At 36.2% G+C, this 13,101-nt stretch overlaps 1 protein-coding gene across 2 annotated transcripts in view; it reads right to left on the bottom strand.

Moving 5' to 3' along the window:
• VMP1 (vacuole membrane protein 1) overlaps nucleotides 1–13,101 on the bottom strand; it is a 128,843-nt gene that overhangs the window by 2,591 nt on the left and 113,151 nt on the right. The window lies entirely within an intron of this gene.

Consider the following 13,101-nt stretch of genomic DNA (forward strand, 5'->3'; position numbering starts at 1 on the left):
GCAAATTTGGGAGGCACCTCCCACTAGTCAGAAGTCAGTGATTAACAAAGGAACAAAGAAGGAACTCTGAACCTTGAATCACTTCGTGGTTTATGGTAGATGGTTTGCACAGAAACTACAGTACATTACTAAACAACTTGTTCTGAAATGACTGGGATAGGGATCTCTGATAAGTTTATGTACTCGGAGGTCCCTCTCACCCAGAATATGTGGAGGCAGTGCTGTTAAACCGGTTTGGCAACCAGCTACCAGGATCCTGTTTTTAGAAATGCTTGCAGGCGTTTTTTTAAAATGGTAACTTGAGGCAACTTAGAAAATCAAACATCTCTATTTTCTGTACCTTTTATTTTCTCATCTGCCATAACAGGGCTAAAAGGTAGATGAGCTCAGTCTCCTGCGGCCAGCAAAAGCTATGTCAATATGTATTTGCAACAGCACCTAATGTTCCCTCTTATAAGTACTGACTTCACCACCTCTTTTCGAGAACAATTCAGTTACTGCTTTCTGTAATACAAAGCAGAGAAGCAGAGGAAGAGAAATTTTTTGCTACTATATTTACCAGAAGTTAACACATATATAACTTCTGGCTGACACTTCTCTTTGATCCTCTTAAGTATGAACCACCAAGTACTTAATGGAGTCCTTATTTTGTGTCTGACATTGTAATTGGCACTAAGGGAAAACAAAACAACTGCAAGAAATAGCTTGTGCCCACAAGGAACTTAGAATCATTATGGAGATTCAAAACACACGGGCACACACACGTACACACAAACTGATTTGTGAACAACAAAATTTACAAATTAATACTAAAATTTTTTGGTATAGAAAATATATTCCAAAGGAACTGGAGAAAGGAGAGATCAGTGTGGGGTGAAGCTGTCAAAAAGATCCTTTAATAAATATTGAAAGACACGGGGAAGGGCTGAATAGATAGCAGAGACCATGGCTGTACTGATCAGCACATAAGACCCATATGGACAGACAGGAAAAATGGAGAAGGGCAAAGTCTCTTTCTTAACCTACAGCCTCAGTCTCTCTCACTGACTTTTTTTTTTTTTCGTTTATTTATTTTTGGGACAGAGAGAGACAGAGCATGAACGGGCGAGGGGCAGAGAGAGAGGGGGACACAGAATCGGAAACAGGCTCCAGGCTCTTCTCTCTCACTGACTTTTAAGTAGCTTTACATTAAGGGGTAAAACCAGAGAAGCTGGGTCTGAGCTGTGTTGCTATTTATCAGTGATGATTCTCACTACAACAGGGCAACAAGAGGACAAACTTTCTCTTTATTTTTTATTTTTCTTAAGTTTTATTTAAGTTATCTCTACATGGGGCTCAAACTCATGACCCTGAAATCAAGAGTCACATGCTCCTCTGACTGAACCAGCCAGACAGAACTTAACTTCAGAAAATCAATTCTTATTCACTGTTAATAACAAATGCTAGGAGCCTGGGTGGCTCTGGGGGTTTGAGTGTCTGACTCTTGACTTCGGCTCAGATCATGATCCCATGGTTTGTGAGCTGGCAGCTCTGGGATTCTCCGTCTCCCTATCCTTCTACACCTCCCCTGTACTCTCTCTCTCTCAAAAATAAATAAATAAAAATTAAAAAAAAAATACCCTATATCGTTGTTTTTAAACTTCCAAGGATAAGCCACAGTCAAGCCATTGTGTTTTGTTTTTTTTTAAGGTTAAACCACTCCTTTTATTTACAATGGCTGATATAATTGTAAACTAATGTGAACAGCTAGATTATACAAGAAATGCCTTGAAAATTCTCTTTTTGATGTCCTCTAAGAGTTGGATTCCATTATATGTGCCTTGTTCTTTCTTCAGACTTCTAACTTCAGACTAGAGTTTAGCAGAAATAAGGCTTACAGTTTCCCTCAAATAATTCTTGGGCTCCATTCTTGGGCCATTATTGAAAGAGAAAATGAAGAACTAAGACCCACATGTTAGAAAGGTTCTACTTTTTTGTTGCTGTGGTTGAGGGGAATGAGGAAGGGACTGGCAACAGTCATTCTAGACTCTCTTCAAAATAATGTGAAGTTAAAAAATGTTGCCATTGTTAAGTCTATTAAGAGCTACACTCTAGTTGAGAGAGAATATATGTCATTACGTTTAGTTTATTGCACATTTACATTTAGTGATGTGCAATTTTCAACTATCTTGGGCTAATGCTGAGATAATTTTTTAAGGTGCTATATAGTGTTACATGCTTTGAAGAATTTTTGGTGGGGTGGGAGACGAATCTATTAGTTTCTCATAAGAGACTAGGGAAACAGTTGAAATAGAGAAGTTAAAAGTTTTTATTGCAGGGGTGCCTGGGTGGCTCAGCTAGTTAAGCTTCTGACTTTGGCTCAAGTCATGATCTTGTGGTTTGTGAGTTCAAGCCCCAAGTTAGGCTCTGTGCTGACAGCTCAGAGCCTGGAGCTTGCTTTGGATTCTGTGTCTCCCTCTCTCTGCCCACCCCCGTTTGTGCTCTGTCTCTCAAAAGTGAATAACTGTTAAAAAAATTTTTTTTTAAGTTTTCATTGCAATATATTAACCAATACTATCATGAACAAATGTCACATGCTCTCAATAAATCCGAAAAAAAAAGAACACATAAGTATTAACTATTATATAACTAATTGTCGGATTCTCTTAACCTTGATATACTTATCAAAATTTTAGTTTTATTTTTATTGTTCTAGCTCTACAAACAATGGCTTAGGCCACAGTTGCCTCAGCTTATACAAAGCACATTACACTAGAGTTCCCTTAATTAACATCAAAGCTATTTTAGTAATGGACTACATAAAAATTGAAAGTGCAGTTGTCACTCTTTTTAAATATATATATTTCATTAATATTTCTGTACAGCTGTCAATCTTAACTTGCATTTAAAGCAAACTATAATACCAGCCCATGACCTCATCCCTCAAGTTATTTTCAAGCAGCAGACAGAAGAGTCCATTCTGACATTTAAGATTAATTTAAGGTACATATATGGGGGATGGGGGGGTGAAGAATAACTTGAATTCCAGTTCAGTGGTTTTTTACAGTTGGCTTAGGAAATAGCTTAAATGCCATTCTCTGAAAGCCATTAAATTCAAAGTACCCTGTGCACCTGGCCAAGGAGTCATCTCAACCTGTAGTGAATGCGTGAAGTCCTCCATCTGCCATTAGGTCTGATGAAGTTCAAAGTACTATAGTTTCGTGATATAAAAGGATATAAAGTAGGAGGAGAACAAACACAAAATGATTTTTCAGTCAACTATTGGATTTAAATATGTTTAAACTACCCTTGTAAACACCTTCTCTAAGTAAGAAAGCCTTAAAAAAACCCTAAAAAACAAAAACAGAAAAAACAACAACAAAAAAGATCTCATCTGCTTTTCCTTGCTGTAGACCTTCAACATGGTGGGTAGAAAAAGCTTTGTGGATAGTAATTATCTTGATATTTATTTTCTTGGCATACACAAACATGTTTCAGATAATATCTCATTAAAAAACAAATTTCCAAAAAAGTAATGGCAATTTTTGAATTTCTGTTATTGATTTTAATAAAGAAAAAAAAACTGTCAGAAAATGCAAAATGAGAAAAACAAAGAGAAAACAAAGGAGAAAAAAAAAAGAAAAAAAAAAAAAAAACCCTACGTTAAGTCCAAACCCACCCAAAGCTTGAAAAGTGGTTTCACAGGAACAGTATTTTACCAGGCTTACATACCTTAGGAGGTATGTAACAAGACAAACTTCTTTGTAAAATTCTGTTAAGGGCCCTGACCAATATGCAAACAACTATTTTTCTGCAGTTTTTAATACATTATGTGACTCTGCTTCTGAAAATCATTTTTCTGAAAATAAATCTATATTTTAAACTCTCCCCATATTGACTTATTATAAATAAAGGTCTGCATTATTCTCTGTACCCACAAAAAGCCAGAAAATCTTCCAGAGGAAGCATCACAATTGGTAGAGGCTGGAGAGAGAGTGGGTGGTATGATTATTTGTCACAGTGTTTAAATTTTCATTTTGTTGGTTATTCCTGGGCACACAACCCATCCCAAAACTTTATCGGTCATTATTATTCCTGTTTCCAAGGAATTCCTTTTAAATTGTGTAACTCTCAAACAAAATGGTTCAACAGATATAAAAAATACATCATTGAAACTTTCAATCTCTTCTCCATCATAGAGATGGTCATCAAAGTAACAATTGTTATTAGAAGACCTGAAATTTTCCTGTTCACGATTCTGGTTGGATTTTTCCAGCCAGGTGTATGTTTTTGTTACTATGTGCCACCATAAAACTGGGGCACAGTGTTTAATAACAGAAATAACATGAACTTAAAAAACATTGATTTGTCTTGTTGTTTAGATCTACTTACACAGGGCTGCCTCATATAAAGGTTAAGCAGTTAAAATGCCTAGGGAAATTAAGTAGGTATGATTAAGTAAATGTTTTATTTAATATAGGCTCTGCTCCTTCTTAATCACTTTTTTGAGGATCTTAGCACTGATGTGATCATGGAAGTTACACTGGCTTTCCTGAAAATATATTGTCTGACATCAGTTCTTAGTAAAGGCTACAGAGTAAGAAGCCTTTATCTTTCTTAGAAAAAATTATAGGCAAAATGTATTTTCTACCTTTCTTTCACTAGTTGTGCTGTACTCTGAGGCTAATTTATTTAACATCCTTCTGATGATTAATCATAACATCTAAATAACATTCTCAGGGTGTGATTAGTCAAACCTCTGAAAGCTTATAAATGGCAGAAAAATGTTTTTAGAATAAAATTCAGGTCAAGGACAATATTAAAGAAAGGAAAAGTGAGGGTTTAATCAATTCTACTGCTGTTATAATTCAGAATCATAGTAGAGATTTTTTTGAAGTAAACTAATGATGCCCACTACTTTTTGAGCATAAAAAGTGGCTTTTGAGGCCGAGAAGCTTAGACCAATGGTTTGTAAACATTTTGAATATATGTATATATTACTTGTGCAAACAGTAAAATACACAAATACAAATTAAAAAGGATAAAATAAAGCTAAAATTAAAAAAAATTCTTAACTTTAAGTATGATGGCATTTGTGTTATCATTAGTGAATATTTATTTCAAGGCATATTACATACTTGTCCTTTATTAAGGTAGTAATTTCTAAATTTGTTGGCTGACTTCTATAGACATATACTAGTAAGATGTCAATGCTGCAACTTTTTTTACTGTTTCTTGTGACTGCATTATTAGTACTATCTTCCTTCTGTTTCTTTATAGGAAACTTTTAAAGCTACTTGTCTGTTTTGTGAAGGTTAATTTAATTAAAACTAGGAATTATAAATCTGATTAATGGGGCACAGAAAAACACAATATACTGCAACAGGCCCAATGTGAACCCCTTCTGTATCATGGAACTCCCACTGTTTCCTTAGCCTATTTTTGTATTCTACGAGATGTGATTTTCTGACCTGTGGACTGAGGGAGTGCCAATCAGATTATTGGTAAACTATATGCTCCATGTGTGTATAGTCATATAAAGTTTATACGTATGTGCTACCATAATGTTATATATGTAACAAAAATACACACACACAAAAAATAACAAAGATGAAAATAAATATAAATAGAAGTTCTGAAAAAAATGAGAAGTTCTATTATTTTAGTCCCATTCTGATGGTGGAGACCACTGGTTTAGACCATGAAGCTAAACTTCAAGCGGTATAAATATTATACCTTATTCCCAAGAAGGTATAGTTAGCAGAGCAATTCAGTGCAGGACTGTTTGGTAATATATCAGAAAGAAAAGAAGCTATTTCTGTAAAGACACAGACTGGATGTCTCTTTTTTGCTGACTTCTAATGGGTCATTTATAAAGAGTGCTATTAAGAATCTGGAGAGTCAAACCTCAAGAAACTGAAATTCTGTGCCCTTGGTTAAATTTTAATTATACTTCAAATGAGTATCAGGGGTCTTCAGACTGATTTTCTTGATTGAGTGAGGATCACTGTATGTAAATCAATAAATCGGATTTATCCTCTGACTCCAGAGAATTCCTCTATCAACTGAGAATTGGCCCAGAAGCACAGGAGTAGAGAGTCTTATTATTAAATGGAAAATGGTCTCCTGCAGACTCAAGCCAACCGGTGGTTCTGCCGAAGAGAGTGAATTTTACAATGAAGGTACTAGTAGGATATATTTTCAGAGATAAAATAAAAACTCCTTCCCATTCCACTGCCCATTTACATGCTTATCTTGTCTTCTATATATAAGAGGCAATGACAGCATGGTAGAAGTTCAGTAAGAAGATGGATTAACAATTCCCTTTCTTCTTTAAAAAAAAAAAATTTTTTTTTTCTTTAAAGTAAACTCTACTCCCATGTGGGGCTCAAACTCACAACTCCAAGATCAAGAGCTGCATGCTCTACCCACTAAGCTAGCCAGACATGCTCCACACCCCCAGCAATTCCCTTTCTTGATAAGTTTTATAAATAATTTTCTGTTTCCAGAAGTGTGCAGATTTTAACCAAACACTATAGAGTTAAATCCACCCTCCCCCCCACCCCCGCCCCCACCCTCCGCAGTGATCTAAACAGGCTTAACGGTTAGTATTTTAATGAGTTGTCATTTCCTGTCTGATAAAGATTCTCACAGTATTTAACCACCAGTTTCCCTGTGGCCCAACCAATACTAGAGCTCTATTCATAGTGACTCAGAATGGATCTCAGACTCCAGGCCTGATTCAACAATGACAGATTGCTCCAAATGAAATGGTCATAAGGTAGACTGCTCTGAAGAAGGAAGGAAGGGGGAGTGTAGTTTATCATGCAATCTTTCTGAAGAAGTCAAAGGCCATCATGATGACTCCCATTAATATTTATAGCTTTCCAGTCCACAGACATTAGAGAAAGAAAAAAAAAAAAAAAAGAGAGAGAGAAACAAAATGATACCTAATTAACCCAGGAATATGACAAGTAAATGAACTGATGTTAATTGCAAATCAACTTATATTTAACCCAGTAAAAGTGGGATCCTGTAATTCTGTATGACTGGAATGAAAGGGTTATTAATTTCCCCATGTAATTGAATAGGGAACCTGAATCTTTGAAGCTAATATTACAAGAAAAAAATGTTAACTGATGTATTCTACTTGCTTTTGGATCTGAAATGTGGCAGCCCGAACCCAAACCAAATTCCTTTATATCTCAGGACCTTGGAAGAGTACCCCAACATAAAATAAAGTTGGAATGAAAACTACACTACACTAAACAATCTAGGGTTTTCTCAGATACAAAAGTTTGGGTTGATAATCTCTGGCACTGTCTAAAATTCGTTGTGATTCAACCTCAGGATCTGGAATTAAAACATCTTGAATTTCATTCACATCTGTGTCCCTTTCAAATGATTTAAACCTCTTTTGTACTCAAGTTAATCCACTGTGTGTTCAGCAGTATTATAAACACATGACACCATCGGTTTCTTAGTGGCTGTGTAGAAGGAAGACTACTGCATTATCCAGAAACATCAGGTGTATTGTTACTACTGGCTTACAGCACATTTCCATCACAGACGTTTTCAAAAAAAAAAAATAATAATAATCTGCAATTGTCCTTGCTTTTGAACATTTGGAATTGTTTTCTATCAGTCAGAATGGAGGTAAAACCTCCTTATAATTAGTAGCTACTCTTTGGATTATGCTATCATTAAAGGGACACTTTTGAAAACAAAACCTGAGCAGTAGGAGCTAAGTGGGCATTTATGTTAATGAATGAACCCAGAACTAAACGAGCAGTTTATAAGAACCAAGTAAAAATGATTGGCTGCCAAAACAAAATCCTGTAAAAAAAATCAACTGATTTCAGTTCTAGAAAATGGTACACCGATGGCAGCTTTATACAGCGACAAATTTGTGTCTGGCTTGAAGACCCATTGAATTCTAAGGATGAAATCACCAACAGGGACCCATAGACCCAAAGATCAAGAATAAAGGAGAGTTTGCAGAATTTTAATTTTTTTTTTTTCCAACGTTTATTTATTTTTGGGACAGAGAGAGACAGAGCATGAACGGGGGAGGGGCAGAGAGAGAGGGAGACACAGAATCGGAAACAGGCTCCAGGCTCTGAGCCATCAGCCCAGAGCCTGACGCGGGGCTCGAACTCCCGGACCGCGAGATCGTGACCTGGCTGAAGTCGGACGCTTAACCGACTGCGCCACCCAGGCGCCCCGAGAGTTTGCAGAATTTTAAATTGAAGGTGGGATGGCATAAAAACTTACTGAGTTTAGTCATTCAAAGTGGCAGGAAGGTGTGTGGAGAAAAAAATGACAGTTACTGACTGGAATTCAACCTCAACTAAGAACAATCTAGTTATTCCAACATTAGTTAGGAAGAGAATCACAAAACGCAGTAGATAAGGAAGAAGAAAAAAGTCATGATCTCTGTCCTTAATGAACTTAATCTAGAAGGGTGATGAGAGAGGAAAAAAATGCATTTAAACCTACAGTACAAAAGCCAGTAGGTTTCTCCCTCAAAGTAACATCTGCAGTAACTAATTACAGCTGTACAAGGTGAATGCAAGTGTGAACAAGGAGTGGAAAGAAAAAATTCACACTGACTCCCTATCAAATTCACACAGTAGCCATTTGAAACTGGCACTGTAGTCCAAACCTCCAACTTCAAATAGACTACCTCACTGCTTTCTACAGCACTCCCTCAATATTTCTCTTTCTACCTCAAAAGATCTTAGAATCTTTAGTTTTGAAGGAAGCAGTGGTTAAAGAAAATAATCCACTTAGGCTTTTGATCTTGTCTCCTGGATCCTATCTCCATCTCTTGCATTTACATGAATTTAACTTCTCTGTGTTTCAGTTTCCCTATCTACACAGTGATAGTACCTTACAGGTTTTGTTATGCATATTCAGTAAAAATGTATGTAAAGCATCTGGCAAAGCAGGTTCTTAGTAAATGCTAATTTCCAACCCACATCCTTCCCTTTTTTCATTTCTATCTTCCATCTCTAGCTTTTTTACTAGAGTCTTTCCTTCAGTCTCAAAATACTGTTCTAATAATGAATGAACGAATGCATTCATGATTAGAAATGAATGAATGGATTCATTCAGTTTACACAACACTTAAAATGTGTCAGGTGTGACCCTGATCTGCTTTTTCCTTTAATCAACAATTCCATGTAATACAATTTAATTCAGTTTTAGTTTACATCATTCTACAGAAATGCTCTAATTATGGCCAGCAGTAAGTTCCTAATGCAATGACAACTTCTCATACAGTCTAACTTCAGAGTTCCTGCTTTATCTTTTAGCTATGATGCCTCCCAATATCCATAACAAAAATATAGAAGATTTAAGTGTTAAAAGAGAAGATAACAAACTACAGGAAGAGGACATGAACATTTTCCACCCTAACTGCAGAAGATTATGTTAAAGTCAGTGTGTACAAAGGAGTCTCAGCAGCTGCAATGTTAAAACTTAATGTATCCTTTTTTAGTTAATACAAATATTTGTATTTTACACTTCTGCAACCGTTTCTAATTATTTTATAGTGATCAAAGGCAAAGAGAATCAACTACATTAACCATTTTATATTTTAAAATGAAAATAGATTTTTCTTTCTGTAGAAGAAAAAGTCCAGGCCAACATAGCTCACTCTGACCACTTGTCATAGGATAAGGAACAAGAAACATCCTTAAGACTCAAGCACTTAATTACTCACTGGTTAAAATGATCCCTCTCTTGCCACAGGCAAATCCGACTCTGAGGTCAAACATCAAGTTAACTCAGAAATAGGCAGCAAAGAGCATGGAACATTCTGTGTCTGGTAAAAAGTCCCTGCTCCAGCCAACCCCCTCCCCCAAGTCCAATGATTTGAGTTATGGAAACTTTCCTGTGTGGTAAAACTAGGGACTTTGTCTTCCAATAAGACCCTGGCAACCTGACAATAAGCCAATGTTCTGCATATGGTTTGTTACGAGTCATATGCTTAATGTTATTTTCTGGGAATTCTCATCTTCTACTTGGTGAGAATACTGGAACATGTCATTTTAATAACGATTTTAATGTTAGACTTGGTCATGCTCTTATGCCCAGGTCTCTCTCATTTGGAGAAAGTCTAAAATTAAATAAAAATTAATTTTAAATCTTATTAAAAAAAAAAGACTGAAACAAATGTAATGCCTTTGAAGCTCTGAAGTTCCCTCTTTCTTTGGTTCCATCCCTTGACTTATTTCACACTAAGATACCAAACAGTGAAAAACTCTATTACATGCCTATTCTTTTTTTTTCAGAACCTTTCTCTGTCCTCCTGCCAAACATATCATAAACCAAAAGGCTTTCTCTCAAGGCAATTATCTGTATTCTAACATCTCTCAGAATATAAAACTGATTCATTACATATGTTAAGATTTCCATATATAACTAGACTAACCCTTTGATTTAAGAAAATATAATAGAGATACCTTTCCCTAAACTTAATGACATTAGCAATTACTTCCCAGAACTGTTTAAGAAATAAATCTACTAATTATTATTTCTAGTTGAAGGAAGGGAACTATTTACTGTTAAAATTGCAGTAAATTTTGAAGGTAGGGCTTACCTTCTCTCTGGAACCTTAGGACTGTCATACAATGACATACTGTACTAAAAAACAAGGGTATAGTTAAGGTATCATATTTAGCTGGGCCACGCCCTAGTTACATTAAGAGTACCAGACCTTTGGAAAGGAATATATCCTTCAGTAATCAGTATAGCATTCAAATCTGTGTAAAATTAATACTAAACCACACTACCAGAGATGTAATGGTCAATAATAACTCAATGCTGGAGGTGGGGTGAAGTGAGGGGTTGGGGTGGCATTAGTGAGCAGTTTAGCCTGGTAGGCCACAGGCATACCTGTGGTAAGAATTTGCCCAAATATGGCCCTAGACAAAATTAAGTTATCTTATCAAAACTAAGTTATCAAAACTGAGGGTTATCTTGCTTATGTCCAATTTCTCTCTTATTCACCTTTTCCCTCTTCTGTGTTTTCCCTTTCACCATACTCTCAGGCTCTTTACTATGTGCTCACCTTTCCTGCACTAAGAAATGCTCATAAAGCATTGTTCGAAAAAATAAAAAACATGGAAACATTTCAAATGTTCATCAGTGGTAAGTGGATAAATAATTACTCAATGGAATAACATATAGCAACCAAAATGAATTATATTCAGCAACACAGAATAACATTAGCAACATAAAAGAAATCTGAAACAATTACATATAGTATGATACCCCCCTTTATTTTGAGAGAGAGCACAAGTGGGGGAGGCACAGAAAGAGGGAGAGAGAGAATCCCAAGCAGGCTCTGCACCATCAGCACAGAGCCTAATGCAGGGCTTGAACTCACGAACCACGAGACCATGACCTGAGCCAAAGTCAGACACTCAACTGAGCCATACAGGCACCCTTAGTATGATACTCTTTTTATGAAAACAAAAACAAAACAAAAAACTAAAGCACAAATTATATAAATGAGTTATTTATAACAACTCTGACCTCATTTCCTTATCAATAAGAGGAAAAAAATACCCACCATACAAGGCTACAATTAGAAGTAAACAGTAATGATAATTGTAGGTAAAGTGCTCACTATGTTCAAAAAATAGTATACTTGGGGTGCCTGGTTAGCTCAGTCAGAAAAGTATGTGCCTCTTGGTTTTGGGGTCATGAGTTCTAGCCACACGCTGGGTGTAGAGATTACTTTAATAAATAAACTTAAATAATATCTTCAAGAATTATTTGTACAATCTTTGATGAAGAACTTCATCCCGGTTAAAGGCCAAGAATTAGGCCTTCCCTCAATCCTTCCTGGGAGTAAACAAAATAGTCACTTAGCATTCTACCTTTCTACCCAGTCAACAGAAACTGGAAAAAACAGAGACTGAAGACACAGGCAACAAAAAAATCTAGATGAAAGGCACTATTTATTTATTTATTGCTGGTGATTTTTTAAATTTATTATTATTATTATTTTTTAACGTTTATTTTTGAGAGAGAGAGAGAGCAAGCAGGGGAGGGGTAGAGAGAGGGGGACAGAGGATCCAAAGTGGGCTCTGTGCTGACAGCAGACTGCCTGATGTGGGTCTCAAACTCATTAACCAGATCATGACCTAAGCCTAAGTCAGATGCTTAACTGACTGAGCCACCCAGGCACCCCACTGGTGACTTTTTAAAAACTATTTATTTATTTTTGAGAGAGAGAGAGAGCGAGCAAGAAAGTGAGGAGCAGAGAGAGAGGAAGACAGAGGATCTGAAGCTGACTCTCTTCTGACAGCAGAGAACCTGTTGAGGGCTTGAACTCATGATCCAGATCATGACCTGAGCTGAGATCGAGTCAGATGTTTAATTGACCGAGCCACGTGGGCTCCCTGAGATGGAAAGCATTTTAAAAATTCACATGCCTTGGAATGTTAAACCACGGATAAAAGTATGTTTCTACTAAACTGGGCATTTCACATTTGATTGGAAGTTGGAAAGGTTGTCAGTGGCCTCCTGAACTGGAGAAGAAATACTACCAGTTAAATAACTAGTCTGGGGCAGACTTCATATTCAAATCTCAATTTATTTTGTTCAAAGGCAGTACACTCTTTTCATGTTCCACTCCCTAGCTCTCCTTTACTCTTGGGGTTCATTTTTCATTCCTTCTTGTCTCAGTATCTCATCATTTTAAATTTGAATTGTTGCTGGCTTTTTTTTTTGTCTTGTCTTTTGATTTTTCCCTCTACCACAGCAACTCACCACTCCCTTAATTATGGGTACTTAGTTTTAAATATCCTTCAAAAGCCCGTATTCCAAACTTTACTAGTTTAGTTTGATGATTTGCTAAACCATTTACAGTTTAACAGTGTAAAGAGGGATACCAAACAATCAAAGGATAAAGTTATTAGAGGTAGTATTTTCAGATCAACTCAACAAGGGGTCTAGGGAGTCAATTTAACTGTTCTTTCCTTTTCTAAAACAAACTACCAAACTATTATATATGTAATAATAAATTTACACCTACCAAAATTCATTATCCTTGTTTAACTTCATTTTCAGTCTAGGTTTGGTGAGTATGTTTATTATCATTTAGAC

The sequence above is a fragment of the Lynx rufus genome, unplaced genomic scaffold, assembly GCF_022079265.1.
Source record: "Lynx rufus isolate CCGP_SWC_20201006 ecotype Redwood Valley unplaced genomic scaffold, mLynRuf1.p SCAF_18, whole genome shotgun sequence".
In the NCBI taxonomy this organism is placed as follows: domain Eukaryota; kingdom Metazoa; phylum Chordata; class Mammalia; order Carnivora; family Felidae; genus Lynx; species Lynx rufus.